Below are 12,837 nucleotides of genomic sequence, written 5' to 3' on the forward strand. Positions count from 1 at the left end.
GCAATCCTCCTACCTCAGCCTCACACAGGCATGAGCCACCATGCCCAGCCCTCAAACTTTTAATATTTGTGTGTCACCCAAGCATATCTAACAGAGTCTCTAATACTAATCTCTACCTCCTAGACACAGAAGTTTTAATTAATGGTGATTTTGAGAATATATATAATTATTACACATGCACATATATAATTGTTTATGTATATAATAGTGTATGTATATGTGTATATATATATATATATATATATATATGTATATATATATGTATAAAATTTCCGTTTGGAAGTGAAGCAGGCAATACTGGTTCCAAACCTTTCTTTGGTAACCTAATGTAGTTAACTTGTGTCTTGCGTTGCTGATGCCTAAAAGCCTTCAGAAGGTGCTTACATGCAATGTTCTTTTCTTCAGTAATTTTTCTCCTCACTCTAGTCTGCCTTGTCTCTTCTGTCAATACCTACTGAGCTTGCAATCTTTGTCATTAGCTTTTATAGTATTTTTGTTGTTAACCTCTTTTATGTTTATTTGCCTTATTGTTTTTCAATACTATTTTAAGATTCACGTAGGCTGGAATCATAACCATTTTAATTTTTCTCTTATATTTTATTCATCACCAAGCATAGCATTGGACTTATGGGGGTGTTCAACAGACATTTGTCAGAAGAAATTGGATTTATATCAGAACAGAGAGACACAAGTTTTCAGAAAACTAAAAGTTTTTTTTCCCCTTGATCTTTTCATCACTGTTGGAAGCTCACCCATTTCCCATTGCTCTCAAACATGAAATATTATATTAGTCTTTGCTTCTTCAGTTTTTCCCCCTACATTGATTTCAGTTTAATTCAATTTCTTCATCCTCCTTAGTAACCTGAGCTGGAATAATAACATGCAGGAAATTTCAAATTGATATGGATTATCTTCTAAAGGTTTCTTTTTTCTACCATAAAACTGCAAAATTTATTCCCTTGATTTGACTAAATTCCCATCTTCCTTAAAATCCTATAATTCTTTTTTTTTTTCTTTTTGAGACAGAATCTTGCTCTGTCACCAGGCGCCAGGCTGGAGTGCTGTGGCATGATCTCGGCTCACTGCAACCTCTGCCTCTCGGGCTCAAGCAATTCTCCTGCCTCAGCCTCCCAAGTAGCTGGGACTACCGGTGCATGCCATCACACCCAGCTAAGTTTTGTATTTTTAGTCGAGATGGGGTTTTACCATGTTGGCCAGGATGGTCTTGATCTCTTGACCTTGTGATCTGCCTGCCTCGGCCTCCCAAAGTGCTGGGATTACAGGCGTGAGCCACCGCGCCCAGCAAAATCTTATAATTCTTTATCAATACCTGAATCAAATTTAAATTTTTCACAATAAATGGCTTATATTATACTGTGATATATTGATAAATTTGATATTAAAATTAAATTTAAATTTTGCACAATTTAATTTCCAGCATTCTTGTTGCTCTTCTTTTTTTCCTGTCTTTTTATCTTTTACTAATGCCCTAGTATCTTCGACCCAAACAACATGGCCTGTGAGGCCTTCTGGTTTCTGTGTTCAATTTTATTTCCTAAATTCCAGAATATCAAGTTAATTTTCAATGATAAGTTTCAATATTGAACACTGAATTTGCATCATTGTTCCAGTTTCTTCTCTTGGTAATTTGAATGGGAAGTCACAGTGGAATATAAGCCATTTATTAATTTGCTATAAGAAAGTATAAACAGAATCATAAAAACATCAAAATACTTTTGATCTATACATTCTTTCCTGGATGCAGAACCACATGAGAAGCCAAGTCAGAATTAGAAGGTGGCTTGATAAGTGTGGATTCAGAACAAGTAGCTTTAGATGACACAAAAGTTTAATGGGCTGAGGCAAAGATTGCTTCTGAGCAACTCTTTATACCTGAGAGGTTTTCTAACAGTGTGTTCTAAAATTTTGATAGGTAGAAGCTATAAAAACTGTCATATAAAAGATGCAGGGAGCTTGTGTCTCTGAACGGGTAAAGATGAACACTCCTTTGGAGCTGATTGTTCCTTCGCTCTGGGAAAACCTGACTGGGGCTTTAGTTGCACAAATGTAAAGCAAATATCACTTATGAATTATAAATTATTCTTGGGAAAAATGTGATGTAATTGTTAACCTGAATGAAAACATTTTGAACTGTGAGGCTAAGTGTTCTGTTTGCTAATGTATGATTTTGCCCAAGCTTGTGCAAGTTAGTCAGCATCTGCAAGTGTCAGTTTTCTCTTCAGTAAGATGGGGGACAATGTTTATGAAGATTAAATAAGGTCATACAAGTCAACTTCTTATAGTGGTGTCTCACATTTATTAAATGGCTCAATATTAGTAATGATTTGTTTCTGAGAATATCACTATTTTCATATTTTATTTTTCGGTCTGGATTGTGACTGCACGGTGCCAGCAAACTGAAATTTTATTCCTCCTGGAGATGTGGGTATTTGACTGCACAGAAGGCTCAGTAATGAACTCCAAGTCAGATCCTGGCCTCCTGCAGGAAGATCATGTATAAAGTAGAGAGCTGAAAGTGCAATGCAAAAAAAGCTGTTGATTTCTTGCACATGATTAACCTAGATGGATATAGTAATGCTGTGATGTGATTGCTTGTTTCTGGAAGAAAGTTTTCCTTTTTTTAAAAATTTTTATACTTTAAGTTGTGGTGTATATGTGCAGAATGTGCAGGTTTGTTACATGGGTATACAGGTGCCATGGTGGTTTGCTGCATCCATCCCCTCGTCATCTACATTAGATATTTCTCCTAATATTACCCCTCCCCAATCCCCCCAACTCCTACTATCCCTCCCCTAGTACCCCCTACCCCCAACAAGCCCTGGTGTGTGATGTTCCCCTCCCTGTGTCCATGTATTCTCATTGTTCAACACCCACTTATGAGTGAGAACATGTGGTGTTTGGTTTTCCATTTTTGTGTCACTTTGCTGAGAACGATGGTTTTGTATACTAATTTCTCCACTCACAAATATCTCGAGAAGGGGAAGATTGTAGGACAAAAAATTAGAAGGTGAGCTTTTAAATGAGATGGATGAGAATTTTTGTTGTTGTTGTTCTGGCTAAATGTTTGATGCTTGAACTTGGAGATGGATTGGCATCCTCCTGTATTGGTGGAGGGAAATCAGCCACTATTTCATGAAATTAGGCTAGGGCTAAGACCTATTGGGATTTGGGAAATAATGCTGTTCATTTACATTCACTGTCTCTTTTTCCATTGGAATGGGAGTTTTGGGTAAATGTTGGTTAGCTACACTATATTATCCTGCTTTCTCTGTAGTTAGATGTCTCCATATGACTGAGTTCTCTCTAATGGAATGTGAGTGGAAGTGATGAATTCCACTGCCAGGCCTGGCTCTCAAGCCTTTGGAGTATTTTACCATGCTCTTTTTCCTGCCTATCATGGCAATAACCAGAGAGATCCTGGAACTCATGTAATGAAAATGGTAGAGTGGCCATCAGACTAACTCCTGAATGGCTGCATGGAGAAAAGCCAGTGTTGGTTTGGAACCCCTACCCTGGACTTCTCTATGAGAAAGACATATTTTTAGACAAATGAATTTTTGGTAATTCCTTCAAGTAATTTACCTTCTGTAAGAAACCCAGAAATTAATGTCTGGACAGTGTTGCTACAGGCTGAAAAGATGAAGAAATATATTACATATTGTGGTAAAACATGGCAATTTATTAAAATTAATTCCAACTACAATCTGGAATGCAGACCACATGCTCACATAGTTTTAGGTGAAGTGGTTGGAAGGTGCTCCATGTTTTTAGTTGGTAGCTGCTATCCATTGCTTCAACTAAAGTATTGCAAGAATTGACCCGTTTGTGCACAAAGAATGAAGGGAAAGAATCAGAGTTGAAGGACTTCACAGGACTGGAAAAGCTAACTGTTTCTGGAACCCAAACAGGAAATAAGATGTAAAATAGCTTCAAGTAGAAAGGCTCAATAGGATGTCTAAGTTAAATTAAGGCGATTAAGCTTGCAGAAAAATCAGATGAAGGGTGATATTTTTCTGTTCACCTGTTTTAGATGATCTCAAGGTAGCTCTTGATAAGTTCACACTCCCTCTCTCTGTCTCTCCACAGGAAAGTTTAAATAAAAACAGCAAATTGAAAAAAAATAGGTCTAAAAAACTATTTGAGTATGGCTACTGGCACCTGGATACGGCAAGAAATAGGTAAGAAACATACTTGGTTTTTGAGGGAATTGCACTGCTAAGAAAACTGTAATCTTCACCTGAGAAAGCTTTGACTCTGACCTGTAAAATAATTCTTAAACCACCAAACCGTTACAAACAAGAAGTGAGTTTGTGGGCCCTGCCACCCTGAGGTGGGACATACAGTCTGATGATCATTACAGAGTGTTACGAAAGACAACAGAAAAGGAGGAGCATCTCAGAAGGCAAATCCTGATACCTTCAAGGATCATAAACCAGGAAACTTCTCCCAGGGAGCGCAGTTACACCTAATGTGGGGACTTTATTTAATACTGGGGCAGGATCTTACACAATGCAAGCCCAGCAGGAATGTGTCATTTTGATGGACTACGATTGTTGTCTGTTTTCTATTGTCCCACTCTCCTTTATTAAATGACATTTTTTTGGGGGGGAGGGGGGAATTTAGATTTACAGAAAAATTGAGCAGAAAGTACAGAGTTCCCATATACATGTACCGTTTCATCTCTACTGCTCACCAGTTTCCCTTATTATTAATATCTTCTTCTAGTGTAGTTCATTTGTTACACTTGATGAGCCAATACTGATACATTATTATTGACTAAATTCCAGTTTCCATTAGGGTTCATTTTTTTGTTGTATATTCTAAGGGTTTTGACAAATGTATAATGATCTGTACTCACCATTACAGTATCATATAGGATAATTTCATTACCCCAAATATTCTCTGTGCTCTTTCAATTCATCCCTCTCTCACTTCCCCTTCTTTCTGCTGGCAATCACTCCTCTTTTGACTTCTAGAATGTCACATAGTTGTAATCGTACAGTAAGTTGACTTTACAAGTGGACTTATTTCACTTAGCAGTCTGCACTTAACGTTTTTTCCATGTCTTTTTGTGGCCTAAGAATTCATTTTTTTTTAATCACTGAATGGTGTTGCACTGTATGGATATAGCACAGTTTGTTTATGCATTCAGCTTTTGAAGGGCATCTGATTGCTTCCAGATCTATGCACTTTTGGCAGTACTCATTTGTGAGCATACAGTATGACAACGCATGATTGCTGGAACATGCAGTAAGTATATATTTACTTTTCTAAGGAACTACCAACCGTTTTGCAACGTGGCTGTACCATTTTGCATTCCCACCAGCAATGAATGAGAGTTTTGTGGCTCTCTGTAGTCTCTCCCCTTTTAACCGGCATTTTTATTGTGGTTATCGTACTCTATTAGTGTATATTGACTAGTGCTTTGGGTTGATAGCTTTAGTTAAAGGTCTCTGTCCCATGAAGGAAAATACCCAACCTTGCAGAGAAACTTCTGGTGGATATCCTGGGCTTGGATCTCCATCAGAAGTTTCTCTACATTGCTTGGGACTAGATATGACTGCTGGAGAAGACTGAATTGCATTCTTGGGAAAGAGTAAGTCTGTGAAGGGAAGGACACAGCAAAAGTTGCTGCCTAGACATTAGAAGGAGAATTTCACACCCAAATAACTCAAGCAGGTGGCCAGCGATGAGAACTTAGAGGCCTTCCTCTAACCTAGCACACTGAGCTCCATGTGTCCTCCCTGCTTCCTTTAAATGGACTATCCAGGCATTTGCCTGTGAAATTTCAATGTCCCACCCCCTTTCACTTACATAGACTGTGAGTTGACTGTTCTTTCTCTCCGTGTATGTGTGTCTGACTTTTCTTCCAGCCTCATGTGACCTGGGAATGAAGGAACACTGCCTTCCTGACACATCACCCTCTATCTGCCCAGGATCTGTATGTAAAAAGCTTTGAACTTGCTTCCTATTGTGGTGGTATATTAAATTTGTGCCTTCCATCAGAATGAGGGGCTTCTCCAGGCAGAGTTTTCCCCAGGACACAGAGGGCAACATGGGGTTGGGGTTTCAGGGCCAGAGCAATTCAGGCAGGCATAAAGTGGGCATGGGTCAGACATGAGCCACATGAGCACCTTCCAGTCTGAGAAAATTTCTTATGTGAGGGACACCTAGTTGTGGGTTAGACAAGTAGACATTAGGCCATCTGCCAGGCAAAAGAAGAATCTTGCAAAAGGCATACTGTCAACACCTGGGTCTAGTTCCCCGGCATTTCCTGTTAGGGCAAGGTGGCTAGCAGCTCTGGAGCACTGGAACTCCAGTTTAGCTGGGGGCTCTGTTTTATCTGTGTCAGAGAGATAGACTGTGATGGAGAGAACAATCTGACCCTCGGAACCTGTTGTCTTTTTCCTCCACCTCAAATGAAGGGCTGGACCTATGGCTGGCCAGCTATACTGCTTCCCAACTTCCACCACATTTAGGTGTAGTCATGAGACAGTGCTCTTTCACGGTCTGTGCGTGGAAGTTATGTGTGCCACTTCCAAGGCTGGCTATATGAACTTCTAGACATGCCCCTCCCTGCTCTTTCTCACTTTTCTTTGTGCTGGAATGGTGAAATAGAAAATGACCAGAGAGACACTGGAAGATATATGTTATGAATGGTCAAGCCCTGTGAGTCTGGGTTCCTGAATAATAGCATTGAGGGAAAACCACCCTACTGACGTATATTTTTCCCATTGGACTACTATATGAATAAGTGATGAACTTCCCTTATATTTGAGCTAAGCTTGGTTCTATTTATAAGAATAATCCTGCCTATTTTAATATAGTAATCATATGCAAAATTTAAAGTATGTCATTTTCTTCTCCTTCTTGGCTCTCACAATGCTTCAGATCACCTAAAAAATTATGGTCATAAACAGGAGGTTTTGGTCTCACCCTAAATTGATCATTTTCTTTGTTTCATTGATGGGCTGAGTGGCAATATAACATCAAAGTAAAGAAACTGACATGTAGGAGTTTCTTTGCTATCAATATCTACCTATATTTAAATCCCTGGTTTTGTTAACTTAGGAAGAAGACTTCTTTCACTTTTTAAACTTTGATTTCATTATCTGAATAAGGAGAACAATCGCATTTCTTTTATAGGCTTGTTGTGGAAATTAATTGAAATAAATCATGTAAAATATTTAGCACATGATTTGGCATTTATGTGCTCAGGCAACTTTAGCTATTAGCTAATTCTTCATTCTGTGAGGTTGGGTTCTACACCCACATTTAATGGAAAGATTTGGGTTAAAAATAATAACTTTCCTGCTATTCTCAGTGAGGTTGGGTTCTACACCCACATTTAGTGGAAAGACTTGGGTTGAAAATAAACAAAAATTTTCCTGCTACTCTCTAGCTGCTAGGTGAAATAACTTCTGATTTTAGTCAGAGTGAGAAATTGAGGAAATATAAAAGATAAGAATTTTGTTTGATTTCCTGGGGTAATAGCCAATTTCTCCAAATCAAGTACAATAATTGTACCTCCCATTGGGCAGAAAGTTTGTAAAGAGAATTGCTGAACCTCTTCATACACGAAAATCCAGCAGTTAGGGCAGATGCCAGAAACAACACTAAGGGGGTAACACAATGAATTGCGAATGTGTGCAGAGAGTTCAGCAACTGGCAGGAGCAATTAAAACTGCAGTGAGCATGTGCTGCATGGAAGTTATTGGTAGATCGGGTTCAGAAATCCAGCAGCAGCTGAAACAGTGAAGACAATAAATAGTTTAAATTGGCAACCAACACTTTTTCCAAACACTTATATGTACATGATGAGAACAATACAAGAGAAAGTGTGAAAGAGAGTGAAAATGCGGTTGACTGGGATTCTGAGGGAGGTCACACAGCTGAAATGCCTACATTAACTAGACTATGCATTCCTACCAAGGGTCTCAGCAAAACCCTCCCACCTGCCCCCCACCCCATGGCACCAAGGTAAAAAACAAAAAAGTAGAATAGCAATGAACAGTAAATTGAATCTTACTTTCAAAATTGGTCAGTGAAAAAGTGAGGGAAGAGATTTTCCATCTTTCTAGGTAAGAAGGAATTGATGGTAAAATCCAAAGTTAAAATAAATTATACAATTTGCCAGGTAAATTAATTTAAGATGTTATTAAATAGTCTCAATTAAATTTATCCCTCTTATATTTCCAAATTCATAATTGTTACAGGTAAGTATTCTATATTCAAAAACAATACATAATATGGGCCCTCACGCCAGTGTGGATATTAGAATATTGCCTAGTCAATGTTTGATTATATTGAGTTGCATTTTTCTTTCTTCCTTCCTTTTTTTAATTGTACTTTGGTTTCTGGGGTACATGTGCAGGTCATGCAGGGTTGTTGCATAGGTGCATACATAACCAGGTGGTTTGCTGCCTCCATTCCTGCTTCATCTGTATCTGGCACTTCTTCCCGTGTTATCCCTCCCCACCGTCTCCACCCTCCACTGTCCCTCGCCTAGCCTCCCCCACCAACTGCCCCCAGTGTGTGATGCTCCTCTCCCTGAGTCCACATGTTCTCATTGTTCAACACCTGCCTATGAGTGAGAACATGTGGTGTTTGGTTTTCTGTTCTTGTGTCAGTTTGCTGAGAATGATGGCTTCCAGATTTATCCATTCTGAACCTATTAAGGAAGGGGAGAGAGACTTCCACAATCAAAGTTGAATTTAGGTTGTTCTCTAGCCTGCACATCAAGACATTATAGAAAATGGATCAAATTTAAATACAGGAAAAGTCTGTAGGTAAACAACTTGAAGAGACAAGGATAAAATATGCATCTTAGAATGTTATCTTTCTCTAAGGAATGTAAACTTTTATAGATCAGAGACAGTCTTTGATGTTTTGTTTTGTTTTACAGCAGGACAGTCTAATAAACGTTATTCTTGGGCTATCCATTTTATCTTATATCCGACTGTTTCCCAACAGAAAGCTTCCAGTCAGGCAGCAGGCTGCTCCCCTGACTTCACGTTGACCACCCTCCTTCTGGCTTCTGAGCCCATCTTCTGTGTTCACACCATTTTCAGTCTTTTTCTAATGGTTTTCATTTTTTTCCTTTTCTATCAAAATCCTCTTCATTCCTGAGTCCAGCTTAAATCCTCTGACCCCTTTCCTATCATTGAACTTCCGTAGCATATGATTCTCAGAACCACACAGTTTCGCAGTTTATTTTATGACTCTAATCATTTAGTGTGTATAAATCAGGTTATGCCAATAAGATGATAAGTTCTTTGAGTAAAGGGCATAGGTCTTCTTCTTTCAGGTACATGGTAGACATTCCATAAATATTTATTGATTGATTGTTTAATATGCTCCCTAATGCACATAAGTTACTCTTAGGAAGTAATTATGCAGTGGAGCAATCTGGCTAGAAAAGAATTGATGCAGGAAGAAGTTGAGCAGAGAACTGGATAAAATCAAAGCTTACATTAATGGTAGCAAATGACATGATTAACACCTTTTGTGGCAGCCTTGCAGCTTGAATTTGATAAAGGAAGGTAATTTCTCTAAAGAACCAAAAGCTAAATTGAATGATTGAATTTAACTCCATCGTGTAAGCCTGTGTTAGTCGATTTTTTAAAAGATGACATTTGAGTGTATTTTAAGTGCAATGCATCAATCTGCCATTGAGCTAATGAACTTCAAGTTAAAAATCGCTGAGGAGGTTGGTGCAGATGACTCTTTCAAGTATCCTTGGGGAGGCAAGATGTGTAGGTAATTGAATGAAAATCTATCTTGACTGACCCCAATGACAACAGTGTCCAACTAACATTACAAATCACCTATAGCTTTAATGAACTATGTTTTAATTGCTTTAGAAGTGTTAATGGGGCCTACAAGGGAGCAGAGCTGAGTGTTTCTTATTTGTCTATTCCTCATCAATAAAATACCTTTTTAGTTTTGTTTTTATCACTGGTAGTTTACAACTAACTTCAGTAGCTCTAGTTTAAATTTCATCAGAGGGGAAAATAGCACATTTGGTTGTCTTTACACTGCCTAATCTTTCTGTCTTTATGAATGCCTTGAGATTATGAGATCAAATTAGTTCAACCATAAAATGTGGGAATAAATGAGAAATTGGTGACTGTAAACTAATTAAAAGGAAAATAAAACAGAGAAACACCTTTTTCAATGAGTTCTAGTAGAATTGCATTCAAATTCACAGTTCAAATAAAATGTGATTTTCTGTTTTTCTAAAGGGAAACATAAATATTTAGAGATTGTTATACAAATAATATATTATGAAAGAATCATAAAATAAATATGGTTTTGAGAAATGGTGGAATCAGGTATAACTGAACTGCATGAAAATATGTAGAAATATTAATCAAAACACAAAATCAATAGTTGGAAGTATTAAATTAATGCTGGATAAAATGTGATCTTAGAGGACATCTTCAGAATCACTGGTAATGCTTGAAATGTAGTACTATGAAATAAGTACTATGGTTTGAATGTCTACTCCAAAACTCATGCTGATATTTAATTGCCTTTGTGACCCTGTTTAGAGGTAAGACTTTTAAGAGATGATTAGGCTATGATGCCACTGCCTTCATGAATGGATTAATGCCATTGCCATAGGAGGGGGTTTATTATCTCAAGAGTGCATTGATAAGAAAGTGAGTTTAGTTTTCTCTGTCTCTGTTGCCCAGGTATGTCCTTCTGCTTTACACCATGGGATAGTGCAGCATGAAGGGCTCTGCAAGATGCTGGCACCTTGACATTGGACTTCCCAGCCTCCAGAACTATGGGAAACAAATTTCCTTGCTGGGCTGCTCTAGCAACACAAAATAGACTGAGACATAAGGTCATACTCGAGATCTACTCAATCAGAATTTCTGAAGGTGAATCACAAAAATCTATACTGTAAAATAACATCTTAGATGAATCTTTAAATGTAAAACTTAAAAAAAAATTTAAATCCTTCTTGACTTTTTAATTCTTGAATTTCAACAATATGTTTAGAAAGTTAAACATCCATCTGTTTACAGTGTTAACTTGTGACTATAATACGGAAGTAGGGCAGCCTCTTACTTTTCAAGTACAGATCTTGGACTTGTTTTTTTTTCCCCAGATAATTTTTAAAAAATGTAATTTGATGATCTCTGGTATTATGAGTTATGTTTTCTCTGTAGATTTCTCCCTCCCTCATCTTTTGCTGGAGAGGGGCATATTGGAGAAATGGTGATGAGACAGTGAGGAGTATATTTTGAGGTTTCAGATCTAGGCTGATTGATAATATCTGGGAGACCTATTGGGAGGAGGAATGGAGTGAGAAACATAGCCACAATTCTTGATGGTTAGCCAAGAAGCAAAATGTAGATGCTAAAAGCCAAAGCCAAGTTTAAGCGGTAGAAATGAGGTAAGAGACGTAGAATAAAGCATGCATAAAAAACTGGGAAGAATGAGATGAAAGTAAGAAGAACACAGAAAGATGACCACAATGAGAAATAAATACTTCTCTTTGGGGACTGACAATTTCATAGCACAAAGGAATCCATCTAACTTAAAATTTTGGTGTTGAAGTCTTAAAGGGTCAGAGATGGTCCCAAGTCTGTTAAATCATGTTATTCTGTGATTTGCCTTTCTGAATTATGAAATAAAAATATTTAATTTAATTAACTTGCATTTTAAAGAGAGAACTGTATTACTTAGTTTGCTGCAATGCCTTAAATTTACTACTGAAAGTTCCAATTATTGATAGTATTTCTGAATAAAAACTAGTCTGTTAACAAGAGAGATATAAACAGTAGAACTTGAAGACATCCAAATAAGGAATAATCTTCATATGTCCTGGTATACAATCTAAATGGCTAAATCTAGTTCATCTAAAAAAAAAATAAAGATTTCTAGGGGGGAAATATAGAAAGAACTTTCTATATTTTGACATTTTGAACTTCCTATTTTTACGCTATCACTCTCTCTGGGACTCTGAATGTAGGTGTACGTGATGTAAAGGATCCTGTGGGCCCAGAAGCAAAAAGGGTGTGTTATATATGTGGGCTGCTGGCAATTTCTGCATCTTCCATTTCTGCTCAGCCGTGGTTGTCCCTGCTCTCTATGTGAAGATTCAGGCTTGCTTCATTCCTAAATTCATGTTGATTAACACTGAGAACACATTTGGAATTTTGATCCACACAAATGTGGTATGATCTAGAAATAGCAATGATGCTACTCACTCAGGATCTGAGATGCCTAAAATGAATTTCTTAGACCTACTTGTCTACTTAGTCTGTACCTTCAATATAGGGCTTCAGAGTTGGTGCAATTCTGCCTTCATGTACTGCTAAGTACTATTTTTTTCCAGGAGTTAAGCCTTGTTCTGAACTCCTACTAAAATGGACCATAACACTTTGATTAACTTTTGATATTGCCCCCTCATAGGAAGGTATATTTGTTCTTGTATAGTCATTGCTCATTTGATATCTTCTGCATAGCCTTATAACCTGATATGAGAACCCTACAATAGACTTGAATTCATTGAACCTTTGATCTGTGTCCCATTTGACTGGTTAGAGTTTCTCAGCCCTTGGTGGCTGCTGAAACAAACCATGGCCTCTTTGGGCACTATCGTTTAGACACTGGGCCCACGTTAGAACTCTGCACTAAGGGAATGCCCGTTGTGTTCACTTACCTCTTTTTCTGGTCCTAGCTTTCTCGTCTTGCCCACTGGTCATGCTACTTGGTCATTAGACTTATTTCAAAGATGAAACTTATTCAATATTTAATGACATTCAAAGAACTTTAGAGTTATATTTCCTAGAATACTGT

Source organism: Cebus imitator, unplaced genomic scaffold, assembly GCF_001604975.1.
Source record: "Cebus imitator isolate Cc_AM_T3 unplaced genomic scaffold, Cebus_imitator-1.0 Scaffold133, whole genome shotgun sequence".
Taxonomy (NCBI): Eukaryota; Metazoa; Chordata; class Mammalia; order Primates; family Cebidae; genus Cebus; species Cebus imitator.